The following is a 24,747-nucleotide window of genomic DNA, read 5'->3' as shown; positions in this document are numbered from 1 at the left end:
ATGATGATCAGATTTGTAGACATCAAGCACCACAAAAATTAAATTCCTTTACATTGATCGCAACTTATAAACAGAAGCCCAGAAGAGAGATTCAGATTTAACAATTTCTTTCATTCAACAAATGTTTTTCAAGAGCCTGAGATGTGCCACGAAACAGCCAAGGAGATCAAGCAGTATATTAACAAAATCCCTGCCTATGAAGCTAACAATCCTACTGCGTATGGTATTGAGCTCACAATCCTACTGTGTATGGGTGTATGTGTAGAGAGGAAGTGGCAATAAACAAACAAGTAAACAAACATGTCAGATAGTGGTAAGTGCTTTAAAGAACAGCATTTTGGGGAGAATAGAGATTTTTCAGGGTGATATTTTATATTGGGTAATCATTACACGTTAAATCTAATCAGATAAAGTTTAATAGACAAAAGAGAAGTTGAACTAGGCTTTGAAACAGACTTTGAATTAGACTGTATATTGTCAGCATCATAAAATTCTTGGATTGCTTCAGTACGCACCAAACCTTTTTACCATGTACTGCCAGCTGGCTATTTACCTGGTAAAAGGACCAAGATGCATAGTCTAATTCTCAATGCTACAAACTTGGAAATCTGTTTTTGTTAGCACACTGAAACAATATCTTCCTCTTAGGGACAGACTTATTAATCGAACGCATTGATACTGATACATAAACCAGAATGCAAATTTATTATTTTAAAATGATGAATGGTAGCTGTCAGCTAATGTGCAATGTATAGATCAGCCATAGTATAGTATTTTCCTTGGGGAAGTTACTTAAGAAATTTAATTATAATCAAAACATGAGTAATGTAAAATAGGAAAATAATCAGCCACAAGAGTAGAATAGGGCATCCTCTACTGCAGACAGTAATTAAACAGGCAATGCCAATTTTTGGCTCTTTGTATTTCCCCTTTCCATATCTGGAACCTAAACTAAATCTCTTTTTTTCCCTTCCAATCTTCAAACAGGAGCAAAAACAGCTAATTAGATATATAGCTGCTTACTAAATTCCAATTACATTTTAACTGCATCTTCCAAATTCCTAAAGTACCTATCTGCCAGTCAGTTTACACTATAACAAATCAGTTTATTCATACAAAAATATTTCATTTATTCCAGAGACAGCTAAATATAATTCTTATTAGAACAACCTTTATTAGTTTAGATCTCAGAGAACTAGTGTATTTCCAAGTTTTTAGGAGGCATATACCACAGAAGATTATATAGTGTCAATAAATTTTAATGCACATATTCTATGTACATCAACACACTTATATAATTCCACATACATATACTGTACAGGTTGTACATAATAACTGCTAAATTTGTCACAGCACAATTATTTACTGAATCAAGTAAAAACATTTTAAAAGACAACAGCAGCCTTGGCCAGTGTGGCTCAGTTGGTTGGAGTGTAGTCCTATAAACCAAAAGGTCACGAGTTTGATTCCTTGTCAGGGCACATACCCAGGTTGTGGGTTTGATCCCCAGTCGGGGTACATACAGGAGAGAACCGAATGATGTTTCTCTCTCTCTCCTTCTCTCTCTAAACTCAATAAAATACATATAAAATGTTTTGTTTTAAAAAAAGACAACAGCAATATATAGGAAGGCAAAGATGCAAGTATTAACATATGTTCTGGTGCAACTAAAGCGACATATTTTAAGTAGTGAAAGGTCTGTGAGAGAAAAATGAGTAACATGAATAGGTGACAACTAGGAAAATAAAACTATAGCTGATAGGGTAGTGTACTAGGTAGACATATGAAGGTTTCTGAGAAGTGTAATAACACAGTGAAAGTTATGTTTAAAGAAAATTAAACATGACACCAATTTATTGGCCAGAAATCAGTACTATTATAAAGTCATTTCTATAAATCCTGAGCTAAATATTGAAAGCCCAAATTAGACTCGTGGAGGATAAGAAGAGGGAACTAGAGAACTGGTGCCTGAGCACATTCTAAAGTACCAAAGAGCCTCCAACTTGGAAAAGGGTAAGTTCTATAAGAATACAATAATATCTAGAGCCAAGGCACATCTCCACAAAAAGTGTTTCACCTTCATTCCACGACTATGCTTCATTAATTTAAATAAGTCTATACAACTATAGTTTTATCTGTCATAACTCAGTTTCTAAAAGGATGGAACAAATGGAAAATTACTTCATTGCCATTAGATAGATATGTTAGGTATGTGTATATGTATACGTATATATATAACTTTTCAAGTACCTAAAGCCTTTTAGTGCTCTAGAAAAATGAATTTTGTGCTAGATATATACATCCAAATTACAAATAAGGAAGAAAGCAAGATACAAAATGTAAATGACTTGACCTAAATCACAAAGTAAGTTAAGGGAAGATCTAGGGAAAGACTCCAAGTTTCAGATTTTCATTTTGCTTTCAATGCTCTTTAAACAAAGCTGTTGTAAAAAGTGTTCTGAAATTTTTAAAAAAGTAAAAAAAATGCTACACTAGATATCCAGCCAACAACAACAAGCAAGTAGATTTGAGTGGATTGGAGAAAAATTGGTAGTATGTTGCTAGCTCTTACTTTTGTGTCTATTTGAAAATTTTCATAATAAAAAATAAGGTAAAATACAGGAATAAAAAGACCCTGCCCTAAATTTATTACAAATATTTATTAAAGACATTCTCATAAATGACAAGTATATTTATCAATATGGGTAAAGTGTTGGCTACATCTCTAAAGTTTTACTGATGAAGGCTTAATGTCACAGTTGTTTTATATTAGATATACTTTTTTGTTTATAAAACTGAAATAGCCAACACAGATATAAAAATGAATATAGGAATAATTTTCATCTAAAACTAAATGTTTCCCTTTTAGACTATAGTATATAGTTTTTGAAGGAACTGATACATATCTTTGCATCTTTCTATTCCAAGTACATAACATGTGCTTAGCATATAACATAATCTAATAAATGTCTAATAAATAGAATCATCACAATGTTTAATTCAGTTTGAGATAGACTTTAACTTTGCTAAAAAGAGGGTTGTTTTAAGTCAATAAATTTGAGGTATGGATTTAGGTTACATTAAAAATTTAAATAGACAATATATAGAAACACATATTTTAATTATATTTCACAAGATTTAGGATTCTTAGCATTTTCTAGCTATAGATGGAAAACTGTTAACCTTAAAGAGTATATGAATTTTTAAAAGTAATGAACCACATTAATACAGTTTTAAAAAATAAGACAAATCTATACTCCCTTGCATATGAGAAAGGCGAAGTACTGCTGCTAGAAATTTATCCCAAAGGATGAATTTCACTGAGTAAAAATGCTACTACCATCCTGTGGTGAGCTCCCTGACTACCCTGCAAAACTTGCCACCTACTGACAATTATGAGGCAGAAACCAAAGAGTATTAATCACACAATTATCGTGCTATTAAAATGAAAAAATGCCTTTTGACAGTCTCTTCGTTTGAGCATTTACTACTTTGTCTTAAGAGATTCTTTTTTTTTTAAATATATCTTTATTGATTTCAGAGAGAGGGAGAGGGAGAGAGAGAGAGAGAAACATCAATGTTAAGAGTCATTGATCAGCTGCCTCCTGCACGCCCCCAACTGGGGAACGAGCTCGAAACCCAGGCACGTGCCCCGACCAGGAATCAAACCCCGATCACCTGGATCCCAGGTCAATGCTCAACCGTCAAGCCACGCCTAGCTGGGCGAGATTATTTTCAATCTTTGCAAATAAAGTACAAGGGTCACTGTACTTTTATGTCAGTTTGGATATTTAAGTAACATAACTTTTTCAGCAAAATTAATTTATAAGGATAGACAGTTTTCTGAATAAAATCACAAAGTTGTTTCTCAAGACAACTAAATGAATTAAGTGTATTAAAATCAGGGGCTATCTTGTTTACTGAAATTTAAGTGACTCATGGAACCCTTAAATAACCTTCAGAGACCACTGATACAAGACTATTGTCACAGAATACATTACAAACTGACCAAAGCCCAGCAGGGAGTGGCTCAGAGGCTGAGCATTGACCTAGGACCCAGGAAGTCCAGGTTCCATTTCAGGTCAGGGCACGTACCCAGGTTGCAGGCCCAGTTCCCGGGGGGGAGGGGGATGCAGGAGGCAGCCAATCAATGACACTCTCATCATTAATGTTTCTGTCTCTCTCTCCCTTCTTCTCTATGAAATCAATAAAAATATATATTTAAAAAACAAAACAAAAAGAGCTGACCAAAGAAAAGGTAAAAAACATTCCATTATGGTTTAGCATGTACCACTTTTCAGTAACATTAAATCTGATTTATTGGCACAAAAATTTTTGATCAATAGAGAAATACAACATGGTCTTGCTATTCCTTCTGAATATAAATTTGTGTTCAAACAAGTTTTAAAAAAAGGAAAGAGTTTATTCTTTTTAGACTTAGGAAAAGACACCTTATTTGGCTTTCACTTTAATAAATCAAATTGTATTAATTTTACGTTCTTTGAGGTATGAGAATAATAAAGCTTAATATAATCTATAATTACACATATGCTAAAAGTACATTTCAAGGGGTTGTTTCTTTATTTAATTGTGACTTCTTTTGTTTTTAAATCTTGTTCCCTAGCTAAGGAGTTCCAGTTCTTCACAAAAAGAACTGACCCAGAAAAATGGAGACACTACCTCACAAGAGATGAGGTCAGACACAGCAGTCTGACAAAGTGCCTCTGAATGTCAATACCAGACTCTTGCTCTAGGTACTTCAATCTTGATAATAAAATCTGTAAGAATACCAACCTGAATACCCTATCCAAAAATGGTTATGACCTAAGGGTGGTAGCAATGCAATGCAAGAAATGTCTTTGCACTACACTACATAAAGCTAAATATATCACTTAATATTCAGCTAAAGGAACTTGATTTCAAATACAACTGGTCTTAAAAGCTTGCATTTTCATTGTGGTATGTAATTTGAACCATTACATCTGCTCAAAAAATTCCTATCTAAAACCATCTTAACATCTTTATTAACCATAGTAAGAGTAAAATAAAATCTAGGCATCTTGGATTGTGTAGCTATATACTAGGTTGCTATACAATGCCTTTCAACTTCATTTTTAAGATTTGATAAGATACTATGATTTTGCACATATGGCTCTAAAATTTTTAAATCTCAGTAGTATTTTTCTTGGTTATATTTCAAACTTCACCTAGGAATTTAAGAGTTCTGAATTACTGTTCTTCCCAGACAAGAAAATCTGGAGAAAAGGAAAACTTTATATATGTTGATGGGAGAGGGAACAATAAGAAAGCATGTTAGGAAAAAACCTGAAAGTAAGCTTTGGAAGAATGTGTGCCTTTGAAACTGGTAAGTCTTAACAAAGGGAAAAAACTTCAAAGGGTTTTTTCTTTTTCTTTTCAAATTGAATTTATTGGGGTGACATTGGTTAATAAAATTTTATAGGTTACTGGTTTCCTATGCATCCTTGTCAAGTTCCTTTATGTGTCCATAAGTAGATACAAATATATGTATTGGTTCTTCTCACCTATTTTAAACTTTTTTTTTTTTAACAAAAAAGTAGTAAACTATATGTAGAACTCTATCTTTTTACCACTTAATGAGGCAGTATCACATTATATTTAATTATTAAAATGCCAAATATAAGGCTAAATAAAAGTTCTACAATGAAATGTTATGCACACACACAGATTTAGATTTCAAAGCTGTCAGCAACACTTTTGTAAAACTATATTAAGAACATGTTAATGATTTATACAACTGTAAATGAGAAATGGGACTTACTGGGAGTTAGCTGAGGTTGCTTGCCTATCTTCAGTAAAACATTAACCACAGTGAGATCCTAAAAAGGCCTCTTTAAAGCATGGCAACTCCAAGGTTTAGCCTCCCTATAATTTTTTTTTAAAACATATCTTTATTGATTTCAGAGAGAGGAAAGGAAGGGGAGAGAGAGAGATAGAAACATCAATGATGAGAGAGTCATTGATCGGCTGCTTAGCCCGCAACCTGGGCATGTGCCCTGACCGGGAATTGAACCCCGATCTCCTGGAGCCTAGGTCGATGCTCAACAGTTAAGCCACGCCCGGCTGGGCAGCCTCCCTATAATTAATAGGCAAGTAAACAAGTTACCTAATTTAAATCAGGGACCTCCATTTTCAGCACAGCAGCTATTTTTAGATGGAGTGGCTAAAAATATACAGCTGAATAGAAAAAATACATTTCATAAATGAACAATACCATATCAATTCTAACCTCTCTATGAAATAAAGCAGCAACAGAAAGTACTTGGGTCACCCAAATAAGAAAATCCAGAAACGGCCATGTAATTTTTCTTCTGTTTGCAAACTCAACCAGGGGATGGAAAAGAAAACTGTTCTTTTCTCTAAGCTATAATGAAGCCTGAAATCTTGTCACCTTCAACTTTATGACTTCTTGTAAAACATTTTTTTTCAATAAGAAAACTATATTTGTTAATCTGAGCCTAAGGCATTTATCCTGAAATTAGTATATTAAAAACAAATATTTAAAAGTTTGCCAAGCCTGGCCAGGCGTGGCTCAGCAGTTGAGCATCGACCTAGGATCCAGGCAACTGGGGTTCGATTCCCGGTCAGGGGACATGCCCGGGTTGTGGGCTCGATCAATGACTCTCATCATTGATGTTTCTCTCTCTCTCTCCCTCTCCCTTCCTTTCTCTGAAATCAATAAAGATATATTTAAAAATAAATTAATTAATTAACTAAATAAAAGTTTGCCAAAAAGAAAATTAAGATCTAAAACCCACTAATTATTATTCATTTTTAAGCAAAGTAACCTAAGGGTTGCTTACCAATGATAATAATGTTAAAAAAACATTAAAATGTCATCAAAGTGCCAAAAAGTCTTGGCAGTTGAGCAAAAAACACATGTCATTAGATCAGCCATAAGAATTCCTAAGTATCTCCTCAGACTATGAGACCAGGGAGACATACTAGGTGTCTGAACTAAGACTAGCCCAGAGCTTATAACATGACTAACAAGAAGCTTTATATTATACTCCATAGGTATGATACATTTCTACAAATAGTTTACTGGGTCAGGTTAGCCTAGGCTTTAATCCCATGCCTGCCAGTCACCAGGTATAGATCCATAAGCAAGTTGCTGACCCCATAAAGCTTAAGTTACCTCACCTGCAAAATGCAGATGATAAGGATGTTGCAAAGATTGAATTAGATGATACAAAGGTGATTTACACAGTGTCTGGTATGAAGCAAAAAGTTATTGATAATGTTTTTGCGTTTTCATATATTGTACGTCAATGATGCTCAAGAAGTTCTAGTACTGCGAAAAGGGAACTAAAAACATTAATAAAACATCATCAGTTCTTGTCCTGGAGAAAAGGAAAGAAAGCAGGCAATTATAATTCAAGGATTCATGTAATGTTAAATTTCTTTAATAAAAACTCTTATACTTAAAAAGGATTTTCTGATTGCAACCAGCAGAATCCTTGAAATGAAGGTGTATGAGTTACTCTGGATTTGTAGACACATAATAAGCAGAGATAGATGAAAAGTCTTTATATGTGAGGCAAAAGCATGAACAAAGGAATAGGTGTGTAAAAAATATATAGTATTTCTGGAAGTACTAAGCATAAGCAGTTAGGCATAGACAGAATATAGCACTGTGGGAAGTACAGGGGAAGGATAATAAATTTAGTAATGTCCTAAATTCACTAAAAGAATAATCCACAGATTTTGGGCAGTAACAATTGTTGGTACATAAAAAAAAGTCTCTAAATAAACATACTATTTAACAGTTTAGGATTTTTAAAACCCTCAACATTCTGCTCTGCAAAAGTTTAAAAAAAAGCAATCTGGCTTATAATTAAAAAGGAAAGTACTTATTACTTCTATATCATAAGCATCCTGCAATGTCATTAAAAATATCTTACCTATAAAATTATACAAAAAGAATAAAAAAGATTTTAAAATTTATTATTTATTTGAAAAGATTTCTCCATTTGTTTCAATGGAATTTCACAAATAAACAGTTAATATTTTTGTAACTTTGAAAAGTACATACTAAATGCTTTTGTGTGTTTTTCATTTTTTTAATATAAATTTTTTTTTTATTGATTTGAGAGAGAGGAAGGGGGAGAGAGAGAGAGAAACATCAATGATGAAAGTCACTGAACGGCTGCCTCCTGCAAACCTCCCACTGGGCATCAAGCGGGCAACCAGGCATACGCCCTGATGGGGAATTGAACGGTGACCTCCTGGTTCATGGGTCAATATTCAACCACTGAACCACACTTGCCGGGCTCTTTTTCATGTTTTAAGACCTTATTATCTAATTTAATCTACTGACTTGAAAATCATTCTACCATTTTACTTATGATAAATAAATATGACAATTGTTAAAAACTTTTTTCATTTTTCAAAATCAAATAAGTTCTATATGAGTAAACGCATTTAAAACTTATGACCAATTGTAATCCAAGTGAGTAATTCCAATGCACAAATGGATTAAATTAACACAACACTAATTTTGAGCCTGCAATTCTTAGAAAGTATTAATTTCACTTCTAAATCATATTTTCAAAAAAGGAACTACATAAGAACTCTTACCTTGACAGCACTTGCCAAATGAGGGAAAATTTGAAGTTCATAGAGATTTGGGGGAAACAATAACAGAACACAAAAGAGTCTGCTCAAAGTCAGTAGACTATCAAGAGAGACACTCCTCAAAACCCTGAACCCACAAAGGGCTAACCAACCACACATTGAGATAAAAGGAAAAATACCCCTCTCTTTTTACTTCTGTGTGTCTCCAAAGAAAGCCAGAGGTGGGTATGTATGGAGCAAATGTAGCTTTTTAAAAATGTCTTGAGAGTTCTAACAAAAACCAGCCCTCATATGGATTCGTTCACATCACCTTAGTGATACAAAAACTTCCAAGCTTTGAATTTAAAGTAGTCTAAGATACCACTAAGACCATCATGACGGTAACATCCCAGATATATGACAAACTCAATAGCAAATCCTAGCTGGAGAAATCTACCTTCATTCCAGGCCTCAAAATATTCTCACAAAACTCCCTGAACCATCTCAGCCTGGAAAAGGTGTGTGTGTAAGAGTAAAAAGTAATTAAACACAAGAAAACAAGGTAACATGATTGACAACTAACAGAGACAGCAAACAGGACAATATTTAGAAATGAGAATTAAAAAGATGCAGATTACAACAGAGTAATTATGAATACTATATGTTTAAAGAAATAAAAAGAGAAGTTTAGAAATGTGCAGAAAACAGGATTTTTTTTTTTTAAATGGGTAAGCAATAAAAAAATGGGACTACATCAAAATAAAAAGCTGCTGCACAGCAAAAGAAATCATCACCAAAATGAAAAGGGAGCCCACTGTATGGGAGAACATATTCTCCAATGATAACATGATAAGGGGTTAATTTCCAAAATATATAAAGAACTCATACAATTCATCAAAAGGAAGACAAACAGTCCAATTAAAAAATGGACAAAAGACCTAAAAAGACACTTCGCCAAAGAGGACATACAGATGGCCAAGAGGCATAGGAAGAAATGCTCAACGTCACTAATCATCAGAGAGATGCAAATTAAAATGACAATGAGGTATCACTTCACACCTGCCAGAATGGCTGCCATCAACAAATTAACAAGCAACAAGTGCTGGTGAGGATGTGGAGAAAAGGGAACCGGAGTACACTGCTGGTGGAATGTAGAGTGGAGCAGTCACTATGGAAAAGTATGGAGTTTCCTCAAAAAATTAAATATGGAACTGCTATTAGACCCAGTGATCCCACTTCTAGGAATATATCCTAAGAAACTCAAAACACCAATCAGAAAGAATATAAGCACCCCTATGTTCACAGCAGGGTAATTTACAATAGCTAAGATCTGGAAACAGCCCAAGTGCCCATCAGTAGATGAGTAGATAAAAAAGCTGTGGGACATTTACACCATGGAATACTATGCAGCTGTACAACAGAAGGATCACTTGCACTTTGAGACAGCATGGATGGACCTGGAGAGTATTATGCTAAACGAAATAAGCCAGTCAAAGAAAGACAAATATCACATGATCTCACTCATATGTGGAATCTAAAGTATTAACAAAATACGCTGATGAACAAAATAGATCCAGAGAAAAAGAAGCATGGAACAGACTGACGAAACTCAGAGGGGAAGGTGGGGGTGGGTGGGTGGGAAAAGATTAATCAAAGACCTTATATACATATATTCATAACCCATGGGCACAGACAATAGTGTGGTGGAGGCCTGGGCAGGTGAGGGGAAGAGGGGTCAACGGGGGGAAAAAGAGGACATCTGTAATACTTTCAACAATAAAGACAAATTTTTAAAAATATGCTAGATACTTTAATAAATAGCAAGTTTTCTCTAATTTCTCTCACAAGTGTTGACCCATGTTTTCCTTTTTATTTTTTTTATTTATTTATTTTATTTATTTTTTTAATATATCTTTATTGATTTCAGAGAGAGGAAAGGAGAGGGAGAGAGAGAGAAATAGAAACATCAATGATGAGAGAGTCATTGATTGAGCCCGCAACCCGGGCATGTGCCCTGACCGGGAATTGAACCCCGATCACCTGGATCCTAGGTCGACGCTCAATCGCTGAGCCACACCCAGCCGGGCATCCTTTTTATTTTTAAATACTTATAGATGAACAGGAAATTGAGGGGATGGGGGGAGTAACCTAGTTTTCCCTAACAGTAACATCTTGTGAAACTATAGGACAATGTCAAAACCAGGAAATTGATATTGGTACAAATTACAAAACCCATTTCACCAGTTTTACATGCACTTATATTTGCATACATGTGTGTATGTGTGCAATCTATTCAATTTTATCATACGTGTAGATTCATGTAACTACCACCACAACCATGATAAAGAATTGTCCCATCACCATAAGGACCCCTAGTGCCCCTTGTACCATTTACAAAACCTTGAAACTGAGCCTAAACTGATTTACATAAGAAAGTGTAAGATTTACTCTTGGAAGATTTAAATTCATGCAATTTTGTAGAAGAGGGAAGAGAGGTCAAAGGTTGGAAGTAGGCCAAAAATGTTTTTTGAGAAACAGCTGTGTGATAGTAGCTCTTGGCTGGGGAAAAAGATATACAAAGATTTTGCAGTTTCATTCTGTGTTCTGTGATGTCTTCTTCTAGTTACTTATTCAAAAAGGATAATGTATGCTCACGTGCATTTATTTTAGATAATACATAATAATGAAATGGGTGCCAAGATAGGAGGCACACAGCCTCAGCTTTATTTGGACTATACAATGATGATGTTTCAAGTCTAGCTGATTTTAAGCCCAATAAAACAATAATTTAGCTGAAATGGCAGGCTACATGCATCACTATTTTTCTAAAATACAATTCATCTGGTGCTCCAAAAATCTCATATGTTCTTTAAATACACTATATTTAAATAAGGACTCTGTACTCCAATGAGGAAAGGAAAAATTAAGGTTAAGTATCATTTATGTTATACTTAAAATTATAACAGTAATACGGTTACAGAATTTATTTAATAGTACATAGCAGTGCTGCATCATAGTAACAGAAGGACTGCAAAATATTTCATCCAAACGCATACATATCGCAACTACAAATATGTTACTGACCACTACACTTCATCGATTACAAAACAATAAAACGTTGTCTGTACATAACATATGTCAGAGATTTCCTGGCATTACTCACAAAAAAGTGGGAAATAGAGAAATTTAAAATGCTAAAAATATTTCTAAATGTTATTTCTTGACTAGAAAAAGTTAGACCTCCTTTCTTCACTATGAAAGTAAATTACTTTGACATGGCTTTACCTCCAAACTCTCCCTGATGAATAGAAAAGACCTTGGAAATCATTCTACATTCCTTAGAATCCCTAGGGGAGCCCCAAGAGTAGCAAAATCACCTTTGAGTTTATCTAATTTAGAAGATACTACAATGGTTTGAATAGGCATCATGGTCCATACATTTACTTCAACTTTATAAGACATTAAAATCACATTTAACTCACAAAAAAGTACATGCATAAGTTGTCTATTTAGTTTGAAAACAAAATTTTGGGGAAATTATACATTTAGCAAGGAAGGAAGACAAGTAGGCAGGAAAATCTAAAAGAAGATGTAACAATCTGTTAACTAGGGATACCTATGGAAAATACATGGAAGAGAATGAGAGAAAATTATCACTTGTAATCTTATATAATTAACAATTATTTAAACTTTTCAGTACACAGTTGCTTCTGTCATCAGTAAGTTACTTAACTATACTGTATTTCACTCAGCTCACTCATCTGGAAAATAGGGATAATGAAAGTATCTATCTCAAAGGGATGATGTAAAACACAGAAAAATGGCTGGAACTTGGTAAGCCTTCAAAAATTTAATAAGGTCACATTACTCATATTATTTATCACATGTAATAAAATAATAAAAACTTAAAACTTTTTTTCCAAATACATATAAATATGCTTTAAAACAGTATCAAAAGAGATCTGGTTATTTTTCATAGGACTTTTCAAAACTAAATAATTGTGTGTCAGACAGCAAGGACCATATTGTTAGATCCACAGTAGTTGCACAATGCTTATTAGCACATAGTAAATGTTAAAGAACATTTATTGAATTCAAGAAATTATCATGCAATGCATCTATAATGCTAATGCAGTTAACTTATTTGCAACCATTTATAAATTAAAAGAAAAAAGTATATAGATATATGTAGTGAAAGAGAAGCTTCCTACATAAGGAAGCATTTGTAGACCTAGTTAGTATAACTCAATACCAAAGCAGGACTGCCTCCAACCCCTGATGAAAAATAATCCTCAAATTACAACACGGGGTAGTTATGGCAATTTCTACACAGAAAAAAAAATACAATCAACACTCTCCATAGGGCCACCCATGGTATGGAACTGCAGCTTACTGTGATCAGTTACTATAGGTGAAAGTTACCAATGGTACTTAGAAACCTCAAACCCAACTCCTAGGAGTTGACTCACTGGATACATAAAGAAATGCACAATTTTCAAAAGAAGCTAACCATACAATCTCTTGATTATTGTTATTTATAATAACTGAAGAGAAAGTAAGGGAGAGTGTTGGGGCAGATCCTGATGCTGGACCAAGCTTGGTTTTGGGCCAGACCCAGCTGTAGATCTGCTTTTATAGGGAAAAGTTAAGCTGAAATAACATAAAGGTTTGTAAAAGAATGGGAAAAAAGAAAGAGAAGAGCCAAGACACTTGCCCTGGCTGGGTACAAATCTTTAAATGGTTATTAAGAAATGGGATGAATGAGGCAAACATTAATGGCATCAAAACAAAGATCTTATTGCAGCACTCTCAGAGGTTGGACGCAAGGCCCAGTTGGGATTCCAACATCAAAGGGCCCTAAAAAATATGCTTTATTCATTCTAGTTTAGGGAAACCTTAAGACCAGAAAGCAAAGATGACTGGGAGAAACCTAACCACAAATTGCCTGAGCTGATGTTTTCACAATCTAATCAAGATATGGCCTGGCCTTGGCTGGGTGACTGTTGGTTGGAACATCATCCCTTACAAACAAAAGGTTGTAGGTTCAATTCCCGGTCAGGGCACATATCTAGGTTGCGGCTTCGATCCCGGGGTGGGTACAGGAGGCTGCCAATCAATGTTTCTCTCTAACATCTTTCTCTCTCTCCCCCTTCCTTCCTCTCTAAAATCAAATAAACATATATCCTCAGATGAGAATTAAAAAGAAATTATATATATATATATTGCCTGATGAGAAGGCTGGGTGCCTGGGCTAAGTAAGCACTAGCTAGGGTACAAAGATCATATGCATATAGGTGGGTAAAATAGGGTAGAAAAAAGATGTTTTCTGGTACTCCTTGCCATGGGAGTCCCATGCACTAAGGAAATAAATTTATTGTTGGAGGCTACAGTTAGACTGAGGGACTAATAGGAATGCAAGGGTTGATGGAATTAAGGTAATAAATTTAGATGAAAACGAGTATTTGAACAGATTTTATATTAAGTAACAGCATCTCCCCCACCTGAATGTATTATGAAGGTATTTATTATGATTGACTGGATTTCTCCTACTTAGTATTGTAAAACATTAAACATATAAACCCACCTTAAGGGAATATTGATTGGACATGCTAAATGAGAACCAATGAGAATGCTCTAAACCACACAAGTCAATTTCAAACAATATAAAAAAGAAGCTGGACAAATTCTTTGTACTATAGCCCTGTGAACGGGACTCTAAAATGCAGTATATCCTTTGATACTGCACTTATTTTTCAAACTACATTACTATAAAGGACACCACTTGCGATCCAGGCACTTAACCTATTGGGCTATTGGACTATGTGCTATACAACTCTTGGTAGATTGACCACTAAGTAACTTGATGGTCAAAGGCTTTAAAGGGTCCCTATTTATAAAGGAGAAAAAACAGAAACGGCATGCCCAACATGCCATAATGTGCCATGCACAAATACACGTCACTCTTGTTTTCGTGGCTAGAAAGCTATTAAACAGAATAAGAAAAAACAGGGGTTTCTTCTGGGATTAAAGCAGGTCTCACATGGTTGGTCCAAAACTCCCTAAAAAACACTGCCATCCTAAGACAAGGAAGGCTATAGGAGGCTTTATGTCACATTTTAAATTGCATCTAGGTGTGACTATGACTCATCTAGAATTAATCTTAATTTGGGAATACAAAAGATGTATCCTAACTGTACTTCATTAGTACACAATGTATGCCATTGGTATATAATGGTAATAACAGGCATGGTGAATTAAACAACACTGGCAGACAAAATAGAAAAAGGATTTAGGGGAGATTGGTGCTGATCTAGGTATTGTGGGACAAACTAAATTCACTTTTAATGGGGAGCAACATTCAGAAGAAAAAGACTTATTAACTAGAATAAGCAAATCAGAGGAAGTTCTCTTTCAGGAGAAAAGCAAGGGATAGGAACTAGCCTATGAAGATAATGAGGCTTTAGAGATACGGGTCAGGCAGAATTCAACAAATAATACTAGATAATGCTAGGAACTAGTACTAGAAAATGAGTTGTACTCTGACCCAAAAGGGCCTCTTGACTATTTTAATACACATGGAGGCCAAAGTAGCCATGGAACAATGACACTCCATTGCAGCTGCTAAGGCTCAGGGTGCACACCTATGGGAATCTTATGGACCTCCAAACCTATAGAAGTTTGTCTAGGGCACTTATAATTTACATTGATAAAAAAAAAAAAAAAATTTACATTGATGCATTATGACTGCCCCTGCCCTCATGACTGGTCAAATAAGACATGCCCTATAGTATAATTAGCAAGAATAAACTACTCTAAATACACCTTATGCCCTCCTTACAGGAGAGAGGTGGGCCTTACTATGTAATAGTACACAATGGAAGCCAGACTTATAACAAGCTTATGAACTCAGACAGGGAGAATACTTTGTTCCAAACTGACTTGGAATCCAGAAATTACCAAATAAAGGTCAATTGTGACTTAAGCCTGTCCGTAACGGAGCTGAATATAATTTTTACTTTTTAAGAATTTTGTAAAGATAATTTCCTAAAAGTAGAATTAATGAATCAAAGTGTATGAATTTCTTTATAGTTTTTACAAAAGAATACTTTCCCCCAAATCGTCATTTTTTATGACTCAAAAGAAATGAATGAGTACTCCTTCAGTACAATCTTCCCCAGTATTAGATTTTATCATCTGAAAATTTTAATATTTTCTATATATAATTTCACCTCATTAAAGTGCTTTACCTTGCAGAGAAATAGTAATAATTCTGGCACTATATTGTCTTTACTACCATTTCATTAATTACAAAAGTACAAAAACTAATAATTCTAATTCTGGAAACTCTATAATAATTGTGTAACAACCCTTTATTTCAAAGTTCAATTCATAGTTGGAATGTGGCATGTCTTCACATTTTAATAAATTCTGGTTGAGGTCATAATGTATGGCAATATAACAGCCAGACATAAAGGCAATTTTGTCCCAAAGAGCAGTGAATTCTACTTTCACTAGACAAAAAAATCTAAAAGAAACATACTGATAAAGGTTTACATGTTTATGGTCTGATCACAATTCCTGGTCAAACCAGAATTTCCTTCCTCTCTATGAAGGAAAAGTTACACTGAGAAGGAGGACAAGGCTGAGCTTCCTAAAACTCACTACAGAAATTCAGATAAATTATTGCAGATTAGCATATATAGTTGACAATGAACATGTAAATTCTTTCCTTCTACATCTTTAAAACAACCCATTTGGGTAATTTTACATTTTTCCTTATGACAATTTAAGGAATCACATTTGTATCTGATTAGAATGAAGGCATCTATTATAAGCATTTTGTTTTGACTATTTGCAATGTTTAAAATTGGTTACTTACATACTTTTACAACTGGCTGTTTATGCTTTCCTATCCTTTGATCTTAGCATGAAGTTGTAATAGCCAGGAAACTTGCTAAAATGCCCAGTAGGGTTCTTTTTCACTAGCTGGGGTAAATTCATCACGTTAAAATAAGCAATTAATCACTAAGATGGATAAGGCACTGTGCTAGACTCCTAGGAATTACACAAAAATGACTAAGACATGATTCCTGTCCTCAAAGAACTTACAATCTAGGAGGGAAAGACAGACATACAAATAAGAATACAAAGCAGAATGTGCTAGCTGTTAAAACAGAGGTACTATACAAACAAAGTTCTACAGGAGCACAGGATGGTGAGATTAATTCTGGTTGGGGTGATCTGGAAGATGGGCCAGCAGAAAAGCAGTAGAAAACTCTGCCCATTAGAAAATACAGCAGTGTTACAGCCCAGCTGGGTTAGGGTCAAAGCCCCACTCCCCACAGAAGGTTTTCCTAAAGGAGATGGAGCCAGGGCCCTAACCCAGTTAGGTAGGTGATTCGTTGATTTCAACTATGAGTGCCAACACTTTCTTTCCCTGGTGCAAATAAATGTGATTTCATGAATATTTTACTTTATTTTAAAAATAACTAAAATTTAACAATATATTAAGTAACTTACATAAAAATGTAAGTTACCTAGGCCTCCATCATCAGAATATCCTCAGGTGGTACCCTGATCACAGGACCAAACAAACAAAAAACAGACACCACTTGAGCATGCGGTGCTCCAATACATGTTTTGCTATTGATATCCTGGGAAGAAAAATGAAGAGATAATGCTGGAGAAGTAACCTCTGCATTATACTATCCCTTATTTTGTTAAAGTTTTATTTATCTTTAAATTTTAAAAATAAATTTTAGAATAGGTTAATGAGATGTCATGATTTCAAGAACCAGCAGGTATACTGTCAGTTTCTACTGATTTCTCACAATAGGTAAACAAGATAATATAATAGAACCAATATGTAATATTTAACAGGTACCACAAGAGGGTGAAACAACTAGAAAGAGCATAATAAATATAAACATATGCTTAATACAAAAGAACATGAAAGCAAGTATAATGTGTACAGAGTTAAAAACATTAAATTTGTAGAAAAGCAAAGGGTATTAGTTTTCACTGTATTTCATTCTATTGACACCTAATATTTCTCAAATTTGTAGATTTTTTTTTTGCTATATATGAATTTAAAAATTCTGGATTTCATAACTTCTGCTTGTAGATATCCTTAAACAAGCCTCATTTTAATGAATAGATAGGAAAATAATAGAATCTCAGCTGTGTACTATATATAAAGGAATAGTTCGCAAAGTCTTATATACTGAAAGTGATTGTTTTCTAAAGATTTTCAAGCATTCTTATTTCAATTATCTGTTCTATTAATTTTTACCACCTCTTGAAACAAAGAACGAACGAAATCAGGAAGGGAGGAAGACACAACATGATTGTCTGAATTAAGGGATATATCCCATTATACAGATTTTCTTTAAATATAAACGTACAATTCAAAAGGACTTGCTTGCATAAAATTAACTAAGCAAACCATAAAACAAATATGACGTAAGGTTTTTATAATAGCTGTAATATAAAGAATGCTCATTATAAATATTACAAAAACACAAAACTCTAACTGAAAATAGACAATTCACAAATACAAGTTACTAATATGAAAAATATTTATCACATTAAAGAAATGCAAATTAAAACAATGAAACAGTATTTTTAAATATCAAATTAGCAGATATAAAATTGGTATAATATTCAATTCAATTCTGCCCTCCTTAAGTTGTAAAAATCCTCCTTTTGCATGTATTTGTTTGGGTTTTGAAACAAGATGATATGAAAACAAGTAATCAATGCTTGCAGATGAAGGGGCAGGAGGAGCTTGGGTATTAGGGTCCAGGTGAGATGAAAAAACTCATACACTGAATGGGGACAAAGGCAGTAAGTACAATGTTTAAATAATTTGTGGAGTATCAGGAGATTTTTAGATTTTTGTTGTTTTCAAGTTCATACCCTCTGACCAGTAATTCTATGATTCTAAATTTTAGAATTATTCATTAAAATTGCAGACAAAGATTTATCACAGTTATTTATAATCACACACAAATTAGAAACAGCTACAATACCAAATTATTAAGGAAATGGACTATATGATCAAATATTATGCAGCCATTTAAAACTGTTACTTACTACCCATGAGGAGAAATGTATAGTGTAAAAAATTAAGTAAAAAAAAAGCAGGACCTACATTTTTAATGCACTCTTACCTAAAACTATGAATAAAAGAAAACAGAGTGCTAGTCAGTTTGGCTCAGTGGTGAGAGCGTCAGCCTGCAGAATGAAGGATCACGGGTTTGATTCCGGCCAAGGGGACGTACCTGGGTTGCAGGCTCGATTCCTGGCCCCACTCAGGGAGCATGAGGTAGGCAACAAATCAATGTGTCTCTCTCACATCAATGTTTCTCTCCCCCACCCCCTCTCTGAAAAGCACTGGAAAAAATATCCTCGGGAGAGGATTAAAAACAAAACAGATATTTGTATCATGTTGCTTTGCTTCATTAATTAGTTTTCATATATATTTGTGTGTGTCAATAATCTTTAAGGTTTTCTATATATAAGATATTATCTACAAACAAATCATTTTACTTCTCCTTTCCAATTTAAATGCCTTGTTTTCTTTTTCTTATCTAAATGCTCTAGCTAGAAATTCCAATACTATCTTGAATAGAATGTCATCTTGTCTTGTTCCCAATCTTAGTAGAAAAGCTACCAATCTTTCACAATTGAGTATGATGTTAACTAAGTAGAAGGATATAAAATGAACACATAAGCCAGTTGTATTTTCATACTCTAAAAACAAACAATTTAAAAATAAAATTAACAGAACGATTCAATTTAGAATAGCATCAAAAGGAATAAATTACTTAGGAATTAACTAAAGAGGTGAAAGACTTATATACTGAAAATTACAAAACACTGCTAAAAAAATTTAACCTTTATCCAACGAAAGGGAACTTTAGTTCCCGGCAAGGAGCGGGTCGAATTTAAATGCTGGCCGAATTTAAATGCTGTCTTTTAAAGGTTAATGACATAAATAAATGGAAAGACATCCTGCATTTATGGATTAGAAAGTTTAATATTTATTAGCATGTTAATATTACCCAAAGCAATCTACAGATTCAATGTAAATCCTATCAAAATCCCAACATTTCTTGCAGAAATAGCAAAATCCTAAAACTCATATGGGACACAAAATAGCAAAAACAATCTTGAAAAAGAACCAAGCTGGAGGGCTCATACTTTGGGATTCAAAACTTACTATAAAGCTACAGTAATCAAAACAGTGTGGTACTGGAATCAAGACACACATATAGACTAAGGAAATAGCTCAGAAATAAATTCTTGTATATATGTTCAAATAGTTTTTGCCAACGGTGCCAAGCCATTCAATGGAGAAAGGACAAGAGACAGTCTTTTCTTCAACAAATGGTGCTGGGAAAACTGGATATCCACAAGCAAACAAAGGAAGTTGGACCCTTACCTAAAACTATAAACAAAAATTAACTCAAAACGGATCAAAGGCATACATGTAAGATCTAAAACAAAACTCTCAGAAAGATTCATGACATTGAATTTGGAAATGATTTCTAGGATATGACACCAAAGGCACAAGTAACAAAAAGAAAAAACAGACAAATGGAACTTCATGAAAATTTTAAATATTTGTGCATCAAAAGATACTATCAACAGAGTAAAAAAAAGCAACCCACAGATAGGAAAAAAATGTTTGCAGGTTACATCTTATAAGGGATTAACATATAGAGAACCCCTAAAACTCAATAACATAAAAACAAACAACCCGATTCAAAAATGGGCAAAAAATTTGAATACACATTTCTCCAAAGAAGATATACAAATGGCCAATAAGCACAAGAAAGATATTCAACACAACCAATCATTAGGGAAATGCAAATCAAAACCATGAGGACATACCACCTCACTCCCATTAGGATGGTTATTATAAAAAAATTAAAAATATCAGGTGCTGCTGCGAATGTAAAACAGAATTGCTGTGGGAAAATGTATGGAAATTTCTCAAAAAAATTAAAAACAGAATTACCATATGACCCAGCAATCCCCTTCTGGGATTATACCCAAAAGAATTGAAAGCATAATCTAAAAGACATGTATGTACACCCATATGCACGCAGTATTATCCAGAATAGCCAAGAGTTGGAAACAACACAAGTGCCCATCAGTAGACAAATGGATAAATACAATGTGGCATATACCCACAATGGAATATTATTCAACCTTATAAAGGAAATTCTGACACAGGCTACAACATGGATGAACCTTGCAGACATTGTGCTAAGTGAAATAAGCCTGTCACAAAAAGATAAATACTGTATGATTCCATTTACATGAGATACCTAAAGTAGTGAAAATCATAGAGACAAAGTAAAATGGTGGTTGCCAGGGGCTGAAGAGAGGGAATATGAGTACAGAGTTTCCGTTTTGCAAGATGGAATAAGTTCTATAGATAGATGGTTGTACAACAATGTAAATGTATTTAATCCTACTGAACTTTATACTTAAAAATGATTAAAATGAAAAGTTTTATGTCAAGAATATTTTTAGGGTAATTAAAATTTTTAAAAATCTGTGGTGGTGTCCAGCTGGTGTGGCTCAGTGGTTGAGCATCCACCTATGATGCAGGAGATCACAGTTTGATACCCAGTCAGGGCACATGTCCGGGTTGCAGGCTTGATCCCCAGTAGGGGGTGTGCAGAAGGCAGCTGATCCATGAATCTCTCATCACTGATGTTTCTCTCTCCCTTCCTCTAAAATCAATAAAGACATATTTAAAAAAAAAAAAAAAATTGTGGTGGTGCCCGATCAGCACCAGAGTGTCAACCCAGGAACCAAGAGGTCATGGGGTTCGATTCCCAGGCAGGGCACATGCCCAGGTTTCAGGTTCGATCCCCAGTAAGGGGCATGCAGGGGGCAGTGGATGGATGATGTATCTCTCTCACAGATGTTTCTATCTCTCTATCCCTCTCTCTTTCTCTAAAAACCAATAAAAAACATTTTTTAAAAAGCTGTGGTAGAAAAAAAAGAAAGCAGAGAAATATTTTATAAAAACATATATCAAAGATGTAAGATGGCTAGTTGGTGGTGAAAGTAGAATGATTATGATGTTCTACTTTATATCATTTTCCAAATTTTTTACATTGTGTATATTTTCTGTGTGCATTAAGAAAAACTAATTTGAAATTTAAAAAGAGGTTTAAAGATTAAGTAGTTTTGTGAGGTTAAAAGATTTTCAACACAAATTTCTAAAATTATTTTAAAAATTATTAAACTATATCCTACAGAAATTTTCTCCAAAATACTAAGTAATTTATGAATATACATTAGAAACTGACCTTGATTTTAAGAAAGGGCAAAGGTTTTTAAAATATTTCTTTGATACTAATGTAAGAAAACTATTTTATTCATACATACACTGCATACCTATTATAAGCTAACCAATGCCAGAAAACAAGGATAACAATGGTTAAACAGATGTGGCTCTTTTCCTTATACAATTAATGACCTTGTTTAGTTAGCATGTTTCTTTTATAAAACTCTTCAAACTAACTGAGAATTTATTGTAATCTACCACATTTTCTTAAATGGAACATTTCCTGATATGAAGTAATTCTACCTGTTATCTGAACATGTAATTTCACATTAAATATCTGCTATTATCTACAATCCAAGGAAAATTATATGCTATTAAATGCTTTATAAAAAGTATTATCCTATCATCCACCTACAAAGTCTCACTCAGCAAAGTTGTTCCACACAAACCAGTCAACTTTTAGTATCCTTTAATCCAATTTATGTTTCCCCTAATGAACAGAATAAACTATTAGTGGACTAAATAGGCTGAAAGAATACTAACAAAAAAACACATAAAGCATTTGTGTTCTCTCTCCCTCTTTCAACATGACGGCCTCAGCAAAGAAAGAATAAGATGGGGAAGACTAAGTCCCTAACAGACTTTCTGGCTGAGGATGGAGGGACTGGTGGAGGAAGCACCTATGTCCCCAAACCAGTCAGCTGGGTTCATGAAATAGACAACCTGGAAGGAGATGTTTCAACCACTTGGCACAGTAATGATGCTGTGTATAGGGCACCTCCGACTGTTCTATTCTCCCCACTGCTCCACAGGTTGCTCAGGAACCCAATATTGACAGAAACTGTCTTCCCAAACTGCCACCCTACACTGCTTTTCTAGGGCACCTGCCCTATGATGTGACAGAAGATTCCATTAAGGAGTTCTTTAGGGGATTAAATACAAGTGCAGTCTGTTTTCCAAGTGAATCCAGTAATCCAGAGAGGTTGAAAAGTTTTGTTTACACTGAGCATGAGGGCCTGGATTCCTTGTTCAATCCCCTGAGCCTAAATGAAGAATCTCTAGGTAACAGGAGAATTTAAGTCGACATTGCTGATCAAGCACAGGATAAAGACAGGGATGATGGTTCTTTTGGATGAGATAGAAATCCAGATTCTGACAAAATACATACTCACTGGGGGCCTGTTCTGCTACAGACAGCTATGATAACTACCCACCTAGAAGAGGAGATGACAGCTTTGGAGACAAGTATCAAGATCATTATGATTCACACCAATACTGTGATGGGTACTGGCACAGTTATCATTACAGCCCAAGCCAGGATATGCATCGATACAGGGGGCCAGGATCGCTATGATGAAAGAGGCAGCGAAGACTATGATAAAGGCTATAATTCCAGGATAGGCAGTGGAAGAAGAGCATTTAGTAGTGGGTACCATAGAGATGACTAAAGAGGAGGCGGGGACCTCTATGAAGACCCATGACAAACATGATGGTTATTCTTGGAATGATTACAGGTGTTATGACAGGGGTCCCCCCACCCAAAGACCCAAACTGAATCTAAAGCCTTGGAGCACTCCTAAAGAAGATGATTCCTCTGCTAGCACCTTCCAGTCCAGTCGAGCAGCCTCTATCTTTGGAGGGGCAAAGCCTGTTGACACAGCTGCTAGATAATGAGTAGAGGAGTGGCTACAGAAAAAGAGGAGAAATTGCAGCGTTAGCTGAATGAGTTAAAACTGGAATGGTGACCTTGAGAGAGACATCCAAGATGGTGAAGTGAATAGACTCAGGAACAGGAGAGGAAAAAGTTAAGGTCAGGAAGTGAGTCATCACAGACTGGGACCTCAGACATGTGTAAAGGAGAGAGTGTGAGAAGTCTCTAGAAAAAGAAACACCCAATAAGGAGGAAGACTGCCACTCTCCAACTTCTAAGTCTCCCAAACCAGAGTAGCCCTTAAAGGTAATGCCAGCTCCTCCACCAAAGGAGAATGCTTGGCTGAAGCAAAGACTAACCCTCCTGCTCCATCTCAGAGTTCAGACACAGAGCAGCAAACGGCTACAAATGGGGGGGGGGGGGGGGGGGGAGCTCCAGCTCAACCATCTGAGGAAGGACCAGCAAGGATAGCAGATGAAAATAAAGTGGATGGGGTGAGTGTCCCAAAAGGCAAAAGTGGGAACTCCAGTCATGGTCCAAGAGATGGAAGAAACAAAGATCAATGGAAGGAGTCAGACAGCAAAGATGCAAAAAGGATCAAGACTCCCATTCTGAACCTGAGTAAACGAAACCTGAAGTAAATCCAGCTTCCTTCAGTTCTGCAAGCAAGTATGCCCCTCTCTCCATTAATGGTGAAGATGGAAACGAGGGAGATTACACTGAACAGACCTCTACATCCTGTGCTTTCTCCGAGTCTCTCTCCACCCTGGATCATTCAAGTGCAAATGAAACTGACCAGACAAAATAAAATTCACCATCTCCTGGAGACCTTTCTTAACTTTAAAAAACACATACACAGAAACATAAAATGAAGTTCTTTTGCACGCAGCTGCAGCCTTTAAAGTACTGAACTAACTGGAGAATTGCAAATATAGCCAGAGAGAAAGAAACATCTTTTAACAAAAAAGTTGTTCATTTTTATGACACATGCAGTTGCCTATGTGATTATTGTCTATGAACCTCCATTTAGCAAAATGGCAATGACAGTGATGGTTGGACAGTAGAGCAGGTATGAAGAAAAGTGTAAGATTTCTACCTTTAATTATTACTGTCCTAATGTGGTATATATGAATTCTCAAATATTATCTGAATAAATTCTCCATCCTTGAAAAGGTTAGAAAAAACAAAG

At 34.9% G+C, this 24,747-nt stretch overlaps 1 protein-coding gene and 1 pseudogene across 6 annotated transcripts in view; one reads left to right on the top strand and one right to left on the bottom strand.

Moving 5' to 3' along the window:
* JMJD1C (jumonji domain containing 1C) overlaps nt 1–24,747 on the bottom strand; it is a 197,277-nt gene that overhangs the window by 106,206 nt on the left and 66,324 nt on the right. The window lies entirely within an intron of this gene.
* Nucleotides 8,991–24,366, top strand: LOC107543246 (eukaryotic translation initiation factor 4B pseudogene; annotated as a pseudogene).

The sequence above is a fragment of the Miniopterus natalensis genome, chromosome 14 (genome assembly GCF_054644295.1).
Source record: "Miniopterus natalensis isolate mMinNat1 chromosome 14, mMinNat1.hap1, whole genome shotgun sequence".
NCBI classification, from domain to species: Eukaryota; Metazoa; Chordata; class Mammalia; order Chiroptera; family Miniopteridae; genus Miniopterus; species Miniopterus natalensis.
Note: the sequence above shows the minus strand (reverse complement) of the source record. Positions and strands in the feature narration are given on the sequence as shown.